The sequence below is a fragment of the Rhineura floridana genome, chromosome 7, assembly GCF_030035675.1.
Source record: "Rhineura floridana isolate rRhiFlo1 chromosome 7, rRhiFlo1.hap2, whole genome shotgun sequence".
NCBI lineage: Eukaryota > Metazoa > Chordata > Lepidosauria > Squamata > Rhineuridae > Rhineura > Rhineura floridana.
In genome coordinates this window covers 119,753,630-119,768,125 of record NC_084486.1, presented here as the reverse complement: position 1 = coordinate 119,768,125, position 14,496 = coordinate 119,753,630, and the positions used below count along the sequence as shown (strand labels likewise).

General features: G+C 41.9%; 1 long non-coding RNA gene across 1 annotated transcript; it reads left to right on the top strand.

The window, feature by feature from the left end:
• Nucleotides 1–3,335: 3,335 nt before the first annotated feature.
• LOC133388515 (uncharacterized) lies at nucleotides 3,336–13,234 on the top strand. The gene is made up of 3 exons (XR_009763844.1): nucleotides 3,336–3,405; nucleotides 6,729–6,884; nucleotides 12,780–13,234. It is a non-coding gene; the product is annotated as an uncharacterized LOC133388515 (long non-coding RNA).
• The last annotated feature ends 1,262 nt before the right edge of the window (nucleotides 13,235–14,496 follow it).

Sequence of the window (14,496 nt, the reverse complement as noted above, 5' to 3'; positions counted from 1 at the left end):
GGAATGCTTTAGGCAGAGGGATGTGATCATTCATAACATACTTTTCTATTTCCTTTTGAGATGGAAACTCGGTTGTGATACATCCAATGTCAAGGCCTACATTATGATTACTCCTCTCTTCCAAATTCACTTCCACATGCGTCTGTATGTCTGTTTCTTTCTGTTTTCCATTTTCATTTTCTGCATCTGCCCCTTCATCAAAATACTGTGCATGATTACCCAAATCAACTGCTCCTTGTTTGGGGACGAGGTTTCCAACAGTTTCTTCTTGCTCCAATTCTGTAGATGAGTTCAATGAAATTTTTTTTGAAGCCGCACATAATCCAAATTGAGAGAGTGTTTGTTGACCGCTTTTTTCATTTTCCTCTCATTCTTTCTTGTCTTTTCTTTTCTGGGATCCTGATTTGTGAGAATACATTTTAGAGAGATGATTTTCTCATCGTGATAGGGTTTAAAGGTTCACACTGCTTACCTTATATGAGCCCTCAAACCGCATTTTTCCTTTCATACTAAAGGGGAAGGGTTAATCTAGCTTCCTAATGACCACGCCCTCTTAAGGTAAAAGTATCTCTTCCTCTTGTTACCTTGGCCACCGAGCATGCTCAGTTTCTTCCAGAGTAAGTTTCATAAAAAATGAAAAAAATCCTCAAGTTTGATTATTTGTATTTTCAGAATCCAACAGAAATACAAATATTTGTTTGAACAATGTTATGCTTTTTTGCACAAATTAGGGGGGAAAGGAAAAAAAGCACCATTTGTAGCAGGCTTGCAGAATGAGATCCAGCAGGAAATGATATAACAAAGGGAGGAAAAGGGAGCTCCCCTCCTTTGGCTCCCGGGCCCTTTTTGACCCTGGGCCCAGGTAAGATGTACCCCCTGCATCCCCCTCTCATGGGCCCTGATTCCTTGGTACAGTCATTAACCAAATTGGAGATAATAGTCAATAAATTAGAAGAAGGCTACGACTGGGAAGGGCAGCTATGAGAGAACTAGACAAGGTCCTCAAATGCAAAGATGTATCACTGAACACCAAAGTCAGGATCATTCAGACCATGGTATGCCTGACCTCTATGTATGGATGTGAAGTTGGACAGTGAAAAAAGCAGATAAGAGAAAAATCAACTCATTTGAAATGTGGTGTTGAAGGAGGCTTTGCAGATACCATGGACCACGAAAAAGACAAATTATTGGGTGGGTTAGAACAAATTATCCTGGGGAAAACAGAAGGGAGTAGGAAAAGATGAAGGCCAAACATAAGATGGATTGATTCCATAAAGGAAGCCACAGATCTGAACTTACAAGATCTGAACTCAGTAGTTTATAACAGATGCTATTGGAGGTCACTGATTCATAGGGTCATCATAAGTCATAATCGACCTGAAGGCACATAAGAACAACAGGTGCATATGTCTCTAATTTAGGCTGCAATCCAAAACACACTTATATGGGAGTAAGCCCCACTGAACCCAATGGAGATTATTTCTGAGTAGACATGTATTGGATTGAAGCCTTAGTCTGAATCCACAAAATGAACAATTGCAATAATAATAGATCTACTTTGGCTATAACTTAGTCTAGGTCCAACCCCTATTCTTTGGACTGTTACTGTGCCTCAGTCCTAGTAGAACATAAGATATGCAAAAGTATAATTGCCCCCATGTCAATGAATCCAAGAGTGAATCAAGTTTTCCCCATCACTAGTTCTTAAATCCAACAAAAGAGGTTTATTTAAACTGAAAACATAGTTGCCCCCCCAGAACAATCCTTAAAAGAAAATAAAAGCCAGGGCTACAGACATTGATCTCTGCTCAAGTTTCAAGTCAGCCGCATTTCCTATTCACATGACCTTTCTAGTTCTAAGAGTTCTAAATGTCTTCCCTACAGCAAAATGTGGCTGTGAACCAATAGTGAGAGACCTGTGAATAGCCATTTTTTTTAAAAAAAGAAACAAATAGAAGGAAGATTAATCAGGAGATTGATCTAAATAATTCTTCCCTAAATACTGATAAATCAAGTGTACTACAGTTTATCAAGTCTCCATTGGGAAATGTAAAATTATGCCTGAGGATATTTTTCAAACTTCTGGATATTTTGAAATTTTGTCTTTTGTTAAGAATCTGAACATCAATGATAAAGAACTGATACCTTGATTAGCCTCTTTCGCTATGTGCAACTGGGTTGCCCAAGCCCCATTAATCATTTTATATAGCATTTTTAATATTAAAAATATGGGACACACTTTAAGTCTCCCATCTCATTAACTCTCATTACAGCACCATTCAGTTGTAGCAACCCAAAGTTAAGGTTGATTTTGCAAACCTAGTAGAACACATAAGACTTGAAGCCTGGTTTTTCTGAACCACTTAACCTATTTGATTTTGAATGTGCTTAAGCGGATTTCAGTTATAGGAAGTTTTTTCCCATTAGTTTGCTGTGTTTCATCTACTGTACTATAGTACTTGCTCTTTTTGCCTTAGTAAATGCAAGGTTTCCATTATGGGACTAGCCTTGTATACCTATACATATTTTTGATATTTGTGATCACTAAGAAATGCATAAACCAGGCAACTGGCTCACAACAGTAACTTTGCTCTTGTCTAATTGGTTGACACTTGTTTGTATGTCTGCAGAACTACTATTGACCTCCATTAATGACAATCACTGCAGGAGGAGTAAATATAATCTTGCAGATTCCAGATTTTCACTTAGGTCCTGTGTTGCTTCCTTAGACATTGTAGCTCCACTGTTTTAAATTCTGTCATTGTTTCCAAATTCTCATACAACTTAACTGCTTCCAATTATCTAAAACATTTATGGAACAGAGAGACGGGGAAGATCTTTGTTCCTCTGAGACTGGATTTTAAGTTGAAAATATATTACTGCTACTATGTACTTATTTAGCATCAGTAGAGCAACTTTGGTCAGGACAGCTTCAGTGGTAAATAGAACCATAGGCAATTGCCTTAAGCTAGTCAGACCATTTGTTCATCTAATCCTGTACTGTCTGCATTGATTAGGAGTGGCTCTCCGAGGATTTTAGGAAGAGTTTTTCATATCATCAGCCACCAGAACCTTTTAACTCAGAGATGGGGAACCTGTGACCCTCCAGATGTTGTGAGACTCCCATCTCCCATCAGCCCCAGCCAACACGGCGAAAGCTCAGGGATGATGGGAGTCGTAGTCCAACAACATCTGGCAGCCTGCAGGTCCCCCATTCCTGCTTGTACTGTAGACACCAGGGGTTGTACCTGGGACTTTCAACATGCAAAGCAGGTGTCTTACCATTGACATGTGGTCCTTTCCCAAATAGGAAATGCAAGGGACAACCTGCTGCCACCTGAACCTGCTTGCCAGCTGAGATATTAACTGAGCCTTTTCGCTGGATGTCCCCCCATCAGACGTCAGGTAGTTGATGATCACAAAAAGTGCTTTTGCAGTTGCAAACCAGCTTCGGGATGTTTTCCCTGGGGCTGAGGCTTACTTTAAAGAGCTTAAAGCACCAGGCCAAGACTTTTTGATTTGCTGAAGCCTTTAATGATTAGGGACCTTTTCCTGCTGTTAATTTGATGATTATTTTTAGTGTTTTAGCTGCTGCTTTGTTATTTAATTTAATTTAATTAATTGATTGATTAAATACATTTATATACTGCCTTTCAAAAATTAAAATTCTTCCCAAGAGAATTTACATACTATGTATAATCCAAACACAACAAAAAATACTGTTAAAACCATTTAACAACACTTCACTAACCTGGTGCCCTCCAGATGTTTTGGACTACAACTCCCATCAGCCCTTGCTCACCATGGCTATTTTTGCTGGAGCTGATGGGAGTTGTACTCCAAAACATCTGGAGGGCACCAGGCTAGTGAAGGCTGATTTCATCAACATAGCTTTTATCGCCATTACTAAAACCAGCAAGCCACATTCAGACTTAATGCTAAGACACAAATAATGGTTTGTTTACCCATAGAATCATAGAATAGTAGAGTTGGAAGGGGCCTACAAGGCCATCGAGTCCAACCCCCTGCTCAATGCAGGAATCCAAATCAAAGCATTCCTGACACATGGCTGTCCAGCTGCCTCTTGAATGCCTCCAGTGTTGGAGAGCCCACTACCTCTCTAGGTAATTGATTCCATTGTTGTATGGCTCTAACAGTTAGGAAGTTTTTCCTGATGTCCAGTTGAAATCTGGTTTCCTGCAACTTGAGCCCATTATTCCGTGTCCTGCACTCTGGGACGATCGAGAAGAGATCCTGGTCCTCCTTTATGTGACAACCTTTCATGGACTTGAAGAGTGCTATCATATCTCCCCTCAGTCTTCTCTTCTCCAGGCTAAACATGCCCAGTTCTTTCAGTCTCTCCTCATAGGGCTTTGTTTCCAGTCCCCTGATCATCCTTGTTGCCCTCCTCTGAACCCATTCCAGTTTGTCTGCATCCTTCTTGAAGTGCGGAGACCAGAACTGGACGCAGTTCAAGATGAGGCCTAACCAGTGCTTAATAGAGGGGAACTAGTACTTCACGCGATTTGGAAACTATACTGTGCATGATCTGTCTGCTGGTGCATAGAGCTCAAGATCTCCTGCTTCACTCTTCCCTTACTCAAATGGGGAAACAAACCATAAAGCAACTGGATGGCTTTGTGTTATATTGAAGCTTGTTTCTTTCAGACCAAACCACACTCTGAAGCCAGTGGAGAGCTGTGGCTCCAACCTTACCAGGGAAGTGATTCTGCTCTGGTTTTAGTCTGAACTTTCAAGGAGCTGTCCAGTCTCCACACTCTGAAGCCAAGGTTTGCTCTTGGCTGTGGTTTATTTGGGACAAACAAGCTATGAGTGCTGGTTCTAGTACTAGTACTGGTGCTAGTTCTCCTGTATTCGGTACTGGTTAGGCCTCATCTTGAGTATTGCATCCAGTTCTGGACACTGCAGTTTAAGAAGGATGCAGACAAATTGGAACAGGTTCAAAGAAAGGCAACAAGGATGATCAGGAGACTGGAAACAAAGCCCTATGAGGAGAGACTGAAAGAACTGGGCATGTTTAGCCTGGAGAAGAGAAGACCAAGGGGAAATATGATAGCGCTCTTCAAGTACTTCAAAGGATGTCACACAGAGGAGTGCAGGACATGGAATAATGGGCTCAAGTTGCAGGAAGCCAGATTTCAGCTGAATATCAGGAAAAACTTCCTAACTGTTAGAGCAAGATGACAATGGAATCAATAACCTAGGGAGGTTGGGGGCTCTCCAACACTGGAGGCATTCAAGAGGCAGCTGGACAACCAACTGTCTGGTGTACTTTAATTTGGATTCCTGCATTGAGCAGGGGGTTGGACTCAATGGCCTTATAGGCCCCTTCCTACTCTACTATTCTACAATTCTATGATTCTATGTGCAGACATAATGCTTGACTAAGGGAGGAGTGAAGTGGGAGTGCTGTGAGTTGCATTAACTAGAGAAGTCATTCTCCATGGCAGTTCTCTGAATGAAGAGCTGCCTCCCCCATTGAGGTGCATCATGCATCTTCATTATATAGTTTCCATGCACCTCTATACCTTGGGTTTTGACAGGTAAGGTTTTTGTGTGAGGCCACCTCTACGTATGATGTCAATTCTTTGTTTTTGTTTTTAAATTGTTTTATTGGATTTTAATATTGTATGATTATATGCCTGTAACCTTGTTGTGAAGCGCGGGTAAGAAATGTCTTAAATAAATAAAATAAATAAATATGGTTAAAGAACCATACTTTGTGGCTCAGCATTATTTCCAAACATGGTCAGCGCCAGTGTTTCTGCCAGGAACCATGGGAATAGAACTGCAAACTCCATGATGCTCAGTAGGAAAAGTCCATGGTACCTCATCCCATCCTCAGGAGAAAGAATCTTATCTTAGTGGCTTGGTCAAGATAACAGGGAATGGAGATGTTTCCCTCGAAGTAGTTCCCTAATTCACTACTTGGAGTAGCAGCACTGCTGTCCCTCCTCTGGTAGCATCTTCACTTTGCATACTGTTGAGGACAGGAGGGGAGGTCTAATTGGCCTCTCTGAACTATGCAGGAGCCTGCTGTTGCATACTACCTTATTCCTGACCTCTAAAGTGAGCTGGCGAAGAGTGGGGTGTTCCCACCTGCTTTCTGCTCCAATGAATTCAAGAAGGAGTGCTCATGGTAAGGCATCCTTGATCAAACACTGCTACTTTCCTAGCTTCATCTGCCTTCTGGAATCAGTCCAACAATTTGACCACATCATCTGCCTTTGGACCCTCTGATCTTTGCCTGTGTGGAGGAAAATCTTTGGTTTAGGCTTTCTAGTGAGCACCAAACTGGCTAGGCCTCATTGCATGTTAAGATAGAGTATTTATTAATTGGGCAGCTTCCTTGCATGCTAAATAGAACAACAGAGAGCAGCTGTTGCATAGCTTGCAGAGGAAACTGGAGATTGCAAGGCTTGACAAATGGGAAAAGCAGATACCGGTTGACTTACAAGAAGGGAAAAAACAAGTTATTTTGGCCATAAGTATTGTGGGAAATAAGGGTCTGCTATTGCCATTTATGGAAATATGTGTGTAGCTTCTTTGTGTAATTGTGTAATGTATGTACGTCATTGAAAGGGTATAAAGCTCCTTGTGTGGAGTGTGTTCAGGGGCCTGCACTAGGACTTTGTCTGAGTGCTTGTCCCCAGGCAATTGCTAGTTTAATAAAGCTTCTAATTAAAGTGCCAATCCTGTGTCTTGAGAATTTCTTTAGGGTCTCCCAGGATAGAACTCGCAGGGATGAGTCCTCTTCTTGGCCCCTGCAACAATTTGGTGCTGTGACTTGGATCCTGGGAACATCGCCGGGGGACTGGCTGGAGGGTCCGGAACAGAGTAACGGCAGCACACCACTGAGAGAGGTAAGAGGGACCTAATTATAAAAACCCTCCTTGGTTGTTTTCTCCCTCCCAGTTCTCTCCGACCAGGACCTTGGGGTGGTAAGTGCCCACTATAAATTTTATGATACTCCGTTCAAAGTCATATTGTTCCTCTAATTACACAGTGACAGCGCTTGGGTGGTTTGTATTGTTAGGTTGGGTTTTGTGAGGGATTGTTTGTGGATAATGAATGTGATTTGATGTGTGTTGTTATGCACGGAAGACAAACCACCTCCAGTGCTAGGTCCACTGGCTATTGACCACTGACAGGTGATGTGACGCCTGGGTTGTATGAGGCCAATTCAGGTAGCGGTTCCCTTGTGAACAGACTCCTGGTCCAGCATGCGCATGGTGTCTATGTTTGGAAGGTCCAAAATAATAAAGGGCATGGTGACACAGTAAGGCTGTAAAATGTGGCAATTGTTAGTTGAGACCCTAACCATAGAGAGGGGTAAGTTGCCAGCAGGACTTGGTATAAGGCAGCTCGTTAAAATTTGCCAGGACAGATGGCCATTGTTTACTTATGACCTTAGCCCGGAACAACAGTGGCTGGGAAATGGTTCTTTTGACTTTAACAGCCTAATACCCCTTAGGCACAACTTGGAACAGAATAAGCCCGGTCAGATGGATTATTATGATTTGTGGGATTATGAAGCTACCAAGAGAAAGGAGAAAAGGGACTTGCAGGAATGTACAGAAGTAGTAAAAAGGATGGAGAATGCAGTGATGTGGTTACAAAAACAGTGTCCTACTGCCCCACCACCTTATGTCTCAAAATACCCCACCTTGAAACAGCTTTCATTAATGACAGAGTCAGAAAGAGGTAATTACTTCTGGACTCCTGGTGCCTCAGGGACAGTTTGAGGCAGAACAAGAAGCTCTTCCTGACTTAATGATGACCTACCAGAGACAGGCACAACCAAGACCAAATGGTGGGGGAATTGCAGGAGCAGGAAGGCACTCCTCGGGTAGGCACACCTCCTCCCTATGCCCCTGACCCAAGTTTAACCCCAGTGCAGCAGAAACAAATAACCCAGGAAGTTATGCCCACCTCTGCTGTTAGAGCAGCCGAACGGGCTTCACAAACTGCTGAAGATGTTATCAACACCACATTGGAGATTATGTCCAGAGATTGGCAAATGGAAGACCTCTGTGTAGACAATTTCACTAATAGTGAATTGCAAGATTGTTTATCGTATAGGACACGGGGTTATATGGTAATTGACATCCAACAGGATAAAAATTAAGTTTTCCTGGAAGGTTCATTTGGGGAGGTTAAAGCATATCCTCCGTCCAGAAACTGTTTTGATCTTAATAAATTGGCTCATATACAGGCAGCAAAATGACCAGTTAGTCAATTCCCAGTTAAAGTTTACCCCAATTTTGTGGGTCCTAATGGAGAAGCCATTAGGACGTATCAGCCCTGGTCAATGGCTGATATTTACAATTTTAAACAGAAATTATCCAAGCCTGAGGACAATGTGGAAAAATACATAGAGGTGTTTGAAAGCTTGTGCCTACTGTATAACCCCTTCCCTGCAGACATGGAGACCTTGGTCAAGGTGACCGTGGCTCCCCATGAATTTGTGGCAATTATGGAAAAGGCAAAAGAGATTGGCCAACTTAATTCACATCCTTGGCCCCAGAATATGCCTAGACCCATGGCGGCCATGGCTGCTAATGGTGTTATTGCAGTGGACATTCTTACAACAGCCAATCAATTGCAGGCCACCCTCACTGGGGCAATAAGGCCAGCATTCCTGTGAAGGGTTAACTGGGGAACAATCAGGGACACTAAACAGAAAGAAGAAGAGAATCCCAGGGAGTATAGAGAGAGGTTGGAGACAGCATTTAGGAAGTACTATAATCTAGATTCCACTGCAGCTGAGAATTCAACCTTATTGGTTGTGCAACTTTTAGAAGGATTTTTGCCAGAAATTTCCGACCAAATCAAGAAAAGTGTCATTGGATACTGGGGAAAACCAGTCAATGAAATAGTGGTGGCCGCCTTACGGGACTTGAAGAAGAAAAAAGAATAATCAAAAGAAATTAGAGACTAAATTATTAGCATTACAAATTCCACAACTGGAAAAGCCAAAACAAAAACAAAAACCGAATGATTTACAGGCAAGTGGTAGCCAGGCGCCCAACGCACCATGGAGAGGAAATTGGAACAATCAGTAGTACCAACAACAGAACATCCAGGCCCGCCCAAAACAGAAAGGACCTTGCTATTATTGTGGACTTATGAATTATTTTGCAAGGGACTGTAAAAAGTGCATGCGAGAAGAGGGGGCACACCGTTCTGACAACCATGATTTCAAATTTAGACCCCTTTCCATGGGTTGGAACCCCCAATGATGGGACATGGAGCCCCCCTCTTGGCTCTTGAGCTCATCTACCATTGGAAAATTTATTACAAAGGAGCCTATTGTAAAATTGGCTGTAGGAAAAGAAATTGTTGAGTGCATGATTGATACGGGGACAGCAATTACTACTGTTAGGTCTGATGAATTGAATATCAAAGGAAGTGATGAAATGATACAAGCTGTGGGTATAGGGCATCAAGCCATCCCATATCAGTTTTCTGAAGCTGTTAAACTATCAATTGGGCCATGAGAAGTGGAACACTCTGTATTGTTGTCGCCTTGCACCCCTGTAAACCTTCTGGGTAGGGATCTCCTGTGTAAATTGGATGCAGTTATCTATTGCCATACTGATGGAACCATCACTATAGAGTTGCCCGAAAAGTTTGACCGGTCATTCTTGCTACTTCTTGCCATGGATGACGGAGGCAGTAAGATGGGGAATGACCTAAGTGGATCCTCCCCAGTTGATGGCTTGCCTGAATCCTTGTGGGCCTCACACCCTAATGTAGTGGGCCACTTGTGAGACATGGAACCGGTGAAAATTCAGTTAAAACCAGGAATAACCTACCCACGGATTCCCCAGTATCCCTTGTCCCAGGAGCAGATAGACGGTATCTGACCTGTGATTCTGTCTCTCTTGGAACAGGGAGTACTCTGAATACTTCCACATGGTTTGATATGTAATACTCTGATTTTGCCTGTAGCTAAACACGGGAAGTTTGATGAACATGGGAATCAGGTTTTCAGATTTGTTCAAAATATTAATAGAATAGTCCTGCCCAGACATAATTTGGTCCCAAATCCAGCTACTGTATTAGCGTCCATTCCAACGGATGCTGGGTACTTTTCAGTAATTGACTTGTGCTTAGCTTTCTTCAGCATTCCTATACATCCCGATTCGCAGTTCCTTTTTGCTTTTTCCTTTCGATAAGACTTAAACGTTCATGCGGCTGCCCCAGGGATATTGTGAAAGTCGAATGATATTTTCCCAAGCCCTGAAATGAGATTTGGAGGGTTTGGAATTGGAGGGAGGGTCTACGCTCATTCTATACCTTGACAATATTCTGGTGGCCTCTAGGGACGCAGACCAATGCTACAGAAATACCTTACAATTGTTATGCTTCCTGGCTATGAAAGGCCATAAGGTGTCCAGGAAAAAGTTGCAATTTGTTCAAGAAGAGGTTACCTACTTAGGACATTGGTTGACCAAAGAGAGTAGGAAACTGATGCAGGAAAGAGTTGATGCAATATTAAGGTTACGTAAGCCAAAAACTAAGCAGCAACTTCAAGGTTTTTTGGGAGCAGCAGGTTATTGTAGACAGTGGATTCCAAATTTCTCTTTTTATGCTAAGACATTGAATGAGGCAATTAGAGACAATAGGCCTGAATCGCTCGAATGGGATGATGAAATGGATTTAGGTTATCAGGAGATCATTCAAGCTCTGTGTAATACACCAGCCTTAGGTTTACCAGACTATAAGAAGCCTTTTATGCTGTTTGTTACTGAAAGAGATGGTGTAGCAGTTGGTGTGCTCTCTCAGAAGTTAGGGACTAATAATAGGCCCATTGCCTATTATAGTGGCAAATTACCACTGCACAGGGTTTCCCGCCCGGTCTTAGGGCAGTTGCAGCCACTGCTCTGCTCGTAGGAAAGGCTAAAGACCCTACTTTGGGTCACCCCATGACAGTACATGTCCCCCATTCAGTTGCTGCTATGCTTTTGCAGAAATCTAAACAACATTGCACGAATGCCAGAGTCACCTCCTACGAGAAGAACCTCTTAGGAGATGCTTCTATTACTCTAGAATGGTGTACAATGTTAAACCCAGTGAACTTTCTCCCATTGGAGGGGGAGGAAGCAGGTGATCTGGAATCGCATGATTGTCAGCGGCTGGTGGAAATTATTGCCACCCCTCACCCTGACATTAGTGACATTCCCTTACAAGTACTGGACTTGGTACTATATACAGATGGTTCTTGTACAAGGAACCAATGTGGGCAATTGGAAACCAGGTATGCAGTAGTATCGAATGGGAAGGTGTTGGAGGCGCAATCTGCCACAGATTTCTAGGATGAAAAATGAGAGAAATAAAATTTTCTAGATTAGATTCTCTGTTGAAACATTACTAACACAGGAAAGCAGCAGAGTAAGAAAAACACCAACAAACATACAAAAATATAATTCTCCATCTTTGGAGATGGCAGTTGTTGCCACCACTCACAATATGCTCAGAGGCATGTTACCAAATTCTTCCAAGCTACACAGGAAGTGGATTGGACCGTGAAAGAGCAACCCAAATTGGGTTTGCATCAGAGAGGAGGTCAGGTCTCCTGCTTCCCTGGTGCATTCACTATAGCTGCCCAATTTCCCTGCTTTTTAAAGTTTGATAGAAATACCAGTGGGCTATAGTTACATTCTTAAACTGCAAGGTGTTTTGCCTATTAGTGAATATCTTTTGAAGTTTAATTATGCTAGTTAATCCAGTTAAGGCCCATTATAGCAACTGTGATGATTTATATTTTGGACTCTCCATACTTCAAGACTTCAGTATGAGGTACCATGGGATTAATTATCAAAAACACTGAGCAACAAACCTCCCACTAAAAACAAAGACCGTCTAAGGCTCTCCACTCTTCTGAGTAGAATATGTGTCAAGAGCATGAAGCTGGACCTGTATCTAGACTAAATTACATTTTTTAAGCAACAGTTTCATTAAATATCACACTCTCTTTTTCATTACAAAGATACTGTGTTTTTATTTTAAAGAAACTATCAGCAAGTAAGATGGCAGAATTGCAACAATCTTGATGGGCTTACTGTATAGGCAGGAAAAAGGCTATAAAGTGACATTTTCAGTTCAGAGGATTTCAGAAGGCAGATGTTGGGAAAGATCCCTGTGGGAGATCTTGGAGAGCTTCGATCCATCAGATACTGAGCTACTGCTCTAGATGGACCATTTCTCTGATGCAGTATAAAGTAGTTTATTTCTCTCACAATTGGCACTTTATTTTTTATTATTATTATAATTATTTCCATTGATAGACCGCTCACTATCTAAAAGATCTCAAAGCTGTTTACAATGGAATACACAAGGTACAATAAAAAAACATATCAAATTAATTTACAAAGCAAAATACATAAACAATATCCATATCCATATACATAAGCACAGTATAAAAGTCAGAATTCACCAAGGGAATTTTACTCTCCTATAGGAATTAATAAAAGTCAGACATGCTTAACTTTGGCCATATTATGCCCTTATTTTCCGTCTCATTGAGAAACACTGTTCTGCCCAATAACTACCAGCCCCTCTGGAAATTCCAGGCATTTAATATTTTGGGCAAGAGATCTTGTTCCTTCCACAAGTACAGAGCCGAACCATTGTATTTTGTGCATGTGACTCTTGCCAATCCTGGCTACTAAGAGCTGGAATAGTGAATGCCTCCTTGTGGGACATGTGATACCAGCAAACTTGAAATTACTATGCATCGTTTTCTCTTTAAGCAGGCAGAACAGGTCCAGAGTGTTAACGGTACTGCTACGTCAAGAAAGAGACCAGTGAAGAGGGAGGAGGCCACAAGGATTTACAAGACTGCTTTAGTCAGCACTTGGATGGATTAAACCAACAGCCTCTCGTGGCAGAGACTGCTTCCGTTTTTTGGCCTTTTCCTTGTCTGTGATGACTAGCATTTACAGATACTGGCTGCAACGCACCGTGAACTTCACATTATCTTTGTTCTTCTTGATCTTGACAGATTTTGCATCCTTCCTCCTAGCTGTCAGCAGAAAATATTTGATCTCTTCAATTTTGTGAGGCATGGCGATGGCTTCTGGCGACAACTGCCAGCTCCCCAAAACTAGCTATGTCACAGATGGCACCAGATCTCAAACTGCCTCTTACCAGGATACCTTTATTTTTATTCATCTACATGATTGGACCAATGAAATATGTAATTTATTTTGATATGCATTGTATGACTGCATTATACATTATATATATAATGTGTGTGTGTGTATAATACTGCACTCTGTATTATATTGATGCATTTTGTTATTTAATGTTATAAAAACTGAGTTAAAAACATTTATTTTCAAAAATATATAAAAATATCTGTGCCTGCTTTATTATCTATCATCTCTGAGCTGCTTGAGCAGTTTATTTATTTATTTGATTGATTAATTAATATGAGTTACAGTTTTGCAATTAAGTGCCTTAAAGTAATTTACATAGAAAAAAATGAAAGACATTAAAATCAGATAAGAACAGCAATAAACAAAAACTAAAATACTCATCTGACAACACATTTAAAAGGAGCAAGTCCTGCCCACCCCACTTAAAGGATGACCACAACAAATGCAAGTGAAAAAGTTTTATCATATCCCTTCTTTGTTTCTAAAAGGTGCAACCCAGATTCTTTTGGTTTGCTCGGTCATCCTCCTTGCCTCCAGCTACTATAGTTGCACTTCTTTGCTCTGCTTTGAATTAAAGACATCCTTCTTGGATATAGGTGATGAGCACACAGTGTGTTATAGCCAACTAAGATCTACTCAGAGTAGACCTATTGAAATTAATAAACTAAGTTAGCCATCTCCATTAACTGCAGTGGGTCTACTCTGAGCAGGACTAGTGTTGAATATTACCCAGTACTTCAAACGCAGCCTCTCCATTAACTTGAACATATGAAATTGCCACAAACTAAGTCGGGCCCTTGGGTCCACTCAATATTGCCATCAACAGCAACTCACCAGAGCTTCTTGCTGACCAGTTGGCTCATACCCTTTTAAATGATGATGCAGTGGCAGCTGGTGACTCCATGTCAGTGGAACAGTCGAATTCGCTCTGGGTTTTAGTCTGAACTATCAAGGAGCTGTCCAGGGTGCTTTTAGCACCTTGAGTCAGAACTCAGTCAGAACTGAGGATTGCTTGCAAACACACCAGAGCCAGGACAAGTGAGATGCTTAGGCAAAGCCCTAGACCAGCCTTTCCCAACTAGTGGGCCTCAGATGTTGTTGGACCACAATTCCCATCTTTCCTGACCATTGGCAATGCTGGCTCAGGCTGATGGGAGTTGTGGTCCAACAACATCTGGTGCCCCAGTAGTTGGGAAAGGCTGCCCTAGACCAAACAGGAAGCCTTTTTTTATAGCTCTTCCTGGGTAGTAGGCAGGAGCAGCTCACCCAGTGGGGCAGAGAAGCAGCAATACCCTCCCAGCAGTGGTGT